A 7,825-nucleotide genomic window follows, 5' to 3' on the forward strand; every position below is an offset into this window, starting at 1 on the left:
ACTTGACAAATCGGGTCACAAGATTGTGTTTGATGCTGGTTCTTGGAAGCTTGTCAAGGGAGATATGGTCATAGCTCGGAGGACAAAAAGTGTGAACACTCTACACCATGGGGAGCACAAGAAAGGGACACGAAATTGGTATGGGAACTTCATGTAAGGTGTCGTTTGGTCAGGATAATCGATAGTGGGCCAAGAGATGAGAACTGTGCTGAAGCAGTGTCCCGGTGGTAAATTGACCGCTAAATGAACAAGGTGAAGACGACACACAAGCATTTTTGTGCTGGAAATCCTAAGTGGAGCAAAGGATATTCTGTGCAGCTGGGAACAATGTGAATTTGTTCCTAGAATAAAGAGAAGCTTCTTTAGCTTCGAATTTGATTGTTTTATTGGAGTTGGATGAGATTTTAATGTGCTTCCTTAGTTGTAGAGTAAGTGGTTAACTTGTTTGGTTAATAAAGAAGAAATCCTCCTTTGGTTGTGGTTGTCTCTAAGATGAACCGACCTTCAGGTTAGGAGGGCGTGTACGTTCATGTATTCATAATGGTGGAACAGTTTGCAAGATGGTTAGTAAGAATCAAAGTCAGTGTAGGCTTTGATGTCTTTGTATCGGAGTTGGTGTAAAATTCGATCACTAGTGAAAAAAGCCCATCGAATCTGCTCGAAACCGTGCTTACAGATCTAGTTTTAGTTCGAAAATGCTAGGCCAGAGCGGCTCTTATTGATCAAATGATCCGGTCTAAATTCGGAACAGTTGATCACTAACTGAACCGGTTTTGCAACAAATCCGAATCAGTTAATTCTACTAATCCGATTTTCTTGCAAAATCGGATCAGTTTTGCTACTAGCGCCAATAATTCGAAACCCCTATGGCAGCCTACATATCCTATTGAACTCAATATTCAACACAACCTACTGGCTACAACCCCTAGTTTCAGTTAGGTGTAAAAGGACAAAAAAACGTTTCACTATATATATAATATCTTTAACAATTTCACATATATACAAAATACAACAAATATAAACTATCCATAAAATGAAATTTAAAATCTTATACATAAAAATACATAACTTACTCACAAACTTTAAAAAAACAAAAATGTGACAATGTAACTTAACACACTAGTAGAATAAATGCTTATTGTTGTGGTCATTAAGTGGTCTATTGCGGCGGTTTTGACCGCACAACAATTAAGGAGGCATCAATAGGTAATTAATATATTGTCGCGGTTTTAAACTCCAACAATATTTAAACATATCGCTGCAGTTTCTGGGTGAAACCATAGCAATATATATTTTAAATCAAATTCATAAAGTATATTGCTGCGATTTCTTGGGAAAACCGCAACAATAGGTACAGATGTAAGCAAAAAAAACAAATTTGTTAACAAAACAAATAAACCACAAGTTAAATGAAATTAGTACGGACTTAAAAAAAATGAAAAGGAGTGAAAAATTGAAACAAAGAGAGCATCAAAAACTTAGTACAGTGCATTGAAATGAACTAGACGAAGAGAGCATTGAAATGAAATTATGAATTGAACTAGACATACAGATCATCAAGAACTACAATTTCAGCAACTCAAACTAATTACAGCATCAAAAAATTAAAACAATTTACAATACCAAAATTTAAACTAACTACAATTTCACAAACTAGAAGAGACGGTTGGAAGCAGCGAACATTGAAAAAGGGCAAGAAGAGACGGCTGGAAGGGCGGCGAGGGCGGCGACGAGACATCTGCGATACAGAGGAGGAACGCGCGGCGAAGGCGGCTGAAAGCGGCGAAGGCGGCTGAGATCTGACGACTTCGCGTGGGACGACGATGGTGGCTGAGATCTGACGACTTCGCGTGGGACGACGATGGTGGCTGAGATCTGACGACTTCGCGTGGGACGGCGGCTGACGACTTGAAGGAATAAGACGAACGGCGGACGACTGAAGGGAGAAGACGAAGAGCTTTGAATCTGGCGAACAACCGTGGTAGAACACGACCGGAACGCGAGACGAATGGAACTGAAGAGTGAGAGGAGGGGAGAGAGAGAGGAAGACATGAGAAGAGAAATTCTGAGAGCATGTACAATGGTTGGTGTCTCTCCAACTAGCTCTCCACGCTCTCTCTCATGTTCTCTCTCTTCAAGCTACTCTCAAGAGCCATGTCTAAAAACACCCAACAACAATAAAACCCTTTAAAGAGCTCTCCATTCAACTTTTTATTATTTTGTGGTTCCCATGTCAATAAATGAACCTCATTTCATATTATGATCAAAGTTATATAATTAAATTATTCATGTAAATTAAATATAATTACAAATTAATCTTTTCATAATTTAAGCAAAGTAGAATTTTTAAAAAATAATATAATTGAGTCTAATATTTAATTTTCATAAATATGCATGGAATGAAGAATTAACCTACAACATGAAAAACTAATTTTTAAATATCCAATATTAGGCTCATTTTATAGATAAAGGAAAATTAACTTGTTGGCATAATAATTATTACCATTTTTTTTAATTTTTATAGAAAAGATCATTAAATGTGCATGAAGAAAAAAGAATTAAGTAATTACAATAAAGGGTCCCACACATTGGAGAGCCATCTCTCCATCAACCCAAATGGTATCTCCCCCAAGAGCCCTTTGGCAAAGTGTCTCCATGGAGAGACACACAAGACACACCTAAGAGCCCCATTGTTGGGTAAGAGGTGGCTCTCCATTTTCTCTCTCCTTGGAGAGCTAGTTGGAGAGCTAGTTGGAGAGCCCCATTGTACATACTCTGAAGTGGCGGGCATGAAATGAGAGATGGGTAAAGAGGAGTGATTAAAACCCTAGAATTTTTTTATTATTAAAGTTTAAACCCTATTACTGCGGTGTCTTTTAGGAACTGCAGCAATGTCTTTTAGGAACCGCAACAATAGGTTCAAATAATAATTTTTTATTTATTTTAATATATTGCTGCGGTTTTTCTCAGAAACCGCAGCAATATATTTGGTCAAATAGTCCAAGAATTTCAAAAAAATTTCGTCCAAATCATATTGCTGCGATTTTCGACCGAAACCGCAGCAATATGGTTATTTTATATTTTTGCTTTTCTTTTTACGTTATATATTGTTGTGTATGGGTAAAACCGCAGCAATATCACCGATAGAAATAAGCAATTATTCTACTAGTGACAAAAAATTAAAATACAAGAATTATATACATTAAATTTAAAAAAAGAAAATAAACGCAACAAAAAATACAAAATAAAAATCAAACTCAAACCCTAGATCTAAAAAACTCAAACAAATGAAACGAAAATCGTGGGTTGGTTGTTGGTTGGCGTCGTGTGCTCGTGATTGACGTTCTGTTGATGGTGATAGAAGAAATCTTGAATCTCAACCATTAGTGAGAGACGCGTGAGTGATAGGAGGAGGTGGAGATAGGGAAGTGGTTGGTGAGATTGTAAAGATGGTGGTGTTGTGGTTGGTCAGCTTATGGAGCTGGTGGTGTTATTGCTGGCGAATTGGTGATGTAGGATTGCAGAGTATGGCAGGAGGATAGAGGATGAGAGAGTAAGGATATTTTAGGGTTGAGGGATCAAGTTGGGAAATTTATGAGAGGGTGCTCATTTATGAGGGAATTTAGGGCCATGGGAAAATGGGTCACGAGGAATAGTCGGCCTTATTTTTTTTTTTAACTATCAAGCTGATCTACTTTGTAGGACAATCGGATCAATTCATATAACTAATCTGATTCTTCTCCAAACTGGATCAGTTTATTAGCCCAAAAATTTCCGAAAAAATGAAATTTATTGATCTAGTTTTGGGAGAACCATATCAGTTTGTTTGTGTTATTTAAGATTTTTTCAATAGTGGATGTCATTTTCTTGGTGTAGAAAAGATGTGATATGATATAGGATGCTTTGCCTAGGTGGGAGTATGGTAGCGATGCTTAGGTTTACAACTAGGTGAGAGCATAAGCATGATGGGTTTGGAGAGATGTTGGATTGGGATTGGTTGAGACATCGGTGTTGCTTCTCTTGGAGAAGATGGTACATATGGAGGGATAATGCCGATCGTTTCAAGTACTTATGGGTAGACTATTCTCTTACTTAATCGATAAATCTCCAGGTGGGAGATTGTTGGGTTGAGTGGAGATCGATGGTGAAGCACAAGGCACGAGGAAGAAGGAGCGAAAGAGTGTTGTCAGCCCTAGCAGCCTAGCCGAGCAACTTAGGTGCCTCGGTGGGCGGATGTTGGCTCCAGAGGGTGATAATAGAAATTTTGGTCGTTGGACAAAACTCCTAAACCAAAATACCTAACTAACCACTAACCTAAGTATAATGGCAAAAAAAAAAGTCATTCTTCCACAAGGACTAAGGGTAATCACCAAAAATATTAATTATAATAAGCTAGGCTAAGATATAGTTAAGAGATTTGTCAATTATCAACTAAAAACTATGAAATAAAAGGAACTAAGGTAGGGGAATTCACCAAAAATTTCAATCATGAGAACAATTAGGCAAATGAGGGGGTAGTGTAAAGAGAATGAATCAAAGGGATCATCTAACAAATTCCTAATTACTCTTTCAAGCTAAAGAGGGTTACTCAAATTGGAGACTATGTCCTATTTTCATGCAACAAACCCCCAACTCAAGAGTATGAATAACATTATGACTAAATATATCCCTTACTATTTTCATGCAAGTTTAGTTAAATGAACATATAGGGAGTCAACTCTTCAATTTCATCTTTCAATCATTCATTGAAGTGAATAATAATTAAGTTTCCATGAAGGCCAATCACAAAAAAAAAAAAACAATAGAACCCCTATTGCTTATTTGATTTCGTTTTTTTAAAATAACAACAATAATATGACTCAGAGGCTCATGATATCATTAATGGCTTCATCCCCTACCAAGTAAAATAACTACACACAAATCATAATAAATTATTAATGAACTAAATAAAAAACTAAAAGCATGAAATCAAACACTAATCTATCATGAAGAAGTTTACAGAGTGAAAATGACGTGAAAATAAATAGATAAAGCAACAAAACATGAGGAGTTTCCAAATCTTCTAGTTTGCTTCTTAGATTCTTCAAAATTCAAGCTTTAAACAAGTTTCTCTCACTTCTCTCTCTAGAAGATGAGAGTTTTTCTCTCTCCAAACCCTAAGTAAAACTTCTAACTAAGCTTGTGGAGGGTAGCTCTCCTCTCCCTCCTTCAAAAGTTAGGGATCCGTCCTTTCAAAAGATTTAAACATTGCATCATCAAAAAGGTAAAAAAACAGAGATTTCCGCACAAGTCAAGTGGCACTGGCGCTCCATATAGTTTGTAGAGGGCTCTCCATACAATTTGGAGTACGCAGAATGTTTTCTGCGCATCTAGCGGGGCGCGCCAGACAATACAGAGCAGTCGCGCTGTTCTAGCAGACGCACGCACCCGATTTCAAATAGCCGTATCTCTTTCATTTTTCATCGAAATTGGGCTTGTGACCACTCATTGGAAAGATATCGAGCCAACTTTTCATAAACAACTTGAATCACTGAAAGATATTTTGTTTGTTGAAAGTTATGACATTTTTAATACGACCCTTATGCACAAATCCTTCCAAAAACTCTTATTTTGGCAAAATTACTCCACTCTATTCTTGGTGTGTGGTATGGAAACCCCTAAGGTTGAACCTATAACATAAAACACAGATAAGCATTACCAAACCATATATAAATAGCCAAAATTACTAATATTCACAAATAATCTACAAATAACTCAATTACTTTAAATTAAGCAAAATAAGCTACATAATGATAAATAAATAGGAAAAATGACTCTAAATATGAGGAAAATAAGGTATTTGAGTGATATAAATATCACTCATCAGTGGGTGGCTGGTTGGCGTGATTCGTGGGGCAGTTGAGGCGGAATTATAATGATGTGCTCACTCTGAGCGTGTCCATAAACGCCCGGACGGGCACCTACAAAGCCCAAGCGAGCGCCCAAGCTTCCCGACCTTGGGATTGCTTTCTAGGTAGTAAGTTGGTTGGACCCTGCACCCGGGTGGGTGGGCGGGTGGGCGGGCGAGTTGGTCTGGGTGGACGATTCTTCGGGCACGTCTTGGTAGCCAAGATATGCACACGTTTTCTAGGCTTGAGTTTTAATCATGTTGCTTTTAATCATATAAGTATAATACTCTATTTTCTGATTTTAGTATGAATAGCATACAACTTTATATTGTTTAAACTTGAAATCTCATCTTTTCTCGAGTTTTAGAAAGAAGGTTGAATTTGTGAGAGATTCCTATGTTCAACATTATTCTCCATTAATTTCATGGTGCGACTGCGAATTTTTTTTTTCTTTTTGTGGTCGAATTTCCCACGTTAAATGGTGTGTTCTTTCTTATTTTCTTTTTGATTGTTATTTTAATTCAATGTTTGTTCTTGATTATTGTTGATGGTATAATTAGTTAACACTTATATTCAAATTACAACCCAACAAGTAACAGAATAGGGAGTATATAAGAAAGTCCAAATACATGACAACATACGGTGATACACGGCATCTATATTAATATATTAAAAGGCGTGCAAAAATCAGGAACGGTGTCACGTAGCGATCTTCCTAGGGAGTTTTAGTTCATGTAATCCATGTACAATAAAAAAAATTAGAAATTACATAGTATAGGTTTTGATCCCGTGACCTCAAGTTCATGTACTAAAGTTTTAACCACTAGACCAAATTGTATTTAATGATATCATATCAAAGTATATAATATTAATAAATGAAAATTTTCTTACCCAGGCATAGCCCGGACCTAATAACTAGTTGTTTAACAAAACCCGTATTATTTCCAACTCCAAAAGAAGAAAATTCCGAACACAAACAACAGGTCTCTATGGATCAAAAGTATGCTGCACAATAGTGAACTTCACCAAAATGTTGCAAAAAGAAGATTAAAAAAAAACATATAACATATATTCATTAAAAACACCCTAGAATTTTCTACTATCTAATAGTAATGAGAATACCAAAGAGGTCTAAACCAGTGAGAACCAACAGTAGAATGGTAAGAGATCATAACTAGTAGTAAAACCACCACCAAAGCAACACCCCAAGGAGAACCTCCAGCACGGTGGAACGAGTCGTGCTCGGGCTTCGGAAGCCGAATCACGTACCATCTCGAGGACGAATCAGGTTTATAGTTGGTGCGCATAATGAAGAAGAGCAACGCAGGTAGTACAAGAAAGATGAGCTTCAATTGGAAGAAAGCACGATGGAGTGATTCTCTATAAGGAAAATAAGTGGACAAGTAGAGGTAAAATACAACGATGCCAAACAAAGCAAGTAAAGGTAAAGGAAGAGAGTTTAAGGAAGACATAGTGCGATTTCTCCAACTTTGTTTCAACTCCGGACTATCTCTTTTATTATTATTCTCTATCGTTGTTAACCCTCCTTCCATTTTGGTTATTTTCTTTTTCTTGTGGTTTATTTTGCTTCTGTGAGAAAGTGTAGGGGAAAAGGTATATGCACTTGCAAAGTAAAGTTGATATTATCAACTTTTTCAAATGGTTTAGATCATATGTATAGGTGTTGTGTATCTTTTATATGGTATAAATGCTTTGAGAGTGAGGCCGGGTTTGATTCTATCCTTCGACCGCTTTAGGAATTTTAAGACACATAATATGATGGCTCACAGCTTGTAGAAGAATTGATGCTCAAACACTACCTTTTGTCTTTGTTTTGCGTTTTTTTAATTTTTATATTCTTCGTTCTGCGATTTCAATTTAGTAATCAACTATTGGTTATGTTATTAGTAGATTCTTTTGTCAACTTTGACTAGTAA

The 7,825-nt window shown here is 36.7% G+C and overlaps 1 long non-coding RNA gene across 1 annotated transcript; it reads right to left on the reverse strand.

The window, feature by feature from the left end:
* Nucleotides 1-4,994: 4,994 nt before the first annotated feature.
* LOC125498676 (uncharacterized) lies at nt 4,995-7,202 on the reverse strand. Its single transcript, XR_007275513.2, has 2 exons — nt 7,064-7,202; nt 4,995-5,669 (listed from the first exon to the last, which is right to left on the reverse strand). It is a non-coding gene; the product is annotated as an uncharacterized LOC125498676 (long non-coding RNA).
* Nucleotides 7,203-7,825: the final 623 nt, after the last annotated feature.

This window comes from Beta vulgaris, chromosome 1, assembly GCF_026745355.1.
Source record: "Beta vulgaris subsp. vulgaris cultivar EL10 chromosome 1, EL10.2, whole genome shotgun sequence".
Classification (NCBI taxonomy): domain Eukaryota; kingdom Viridiplantae; phylum Streptophyta; class Magnoliopsida; order Caryophyllales; family Amaranthaceae; genus Beta; species Beta vulgaris.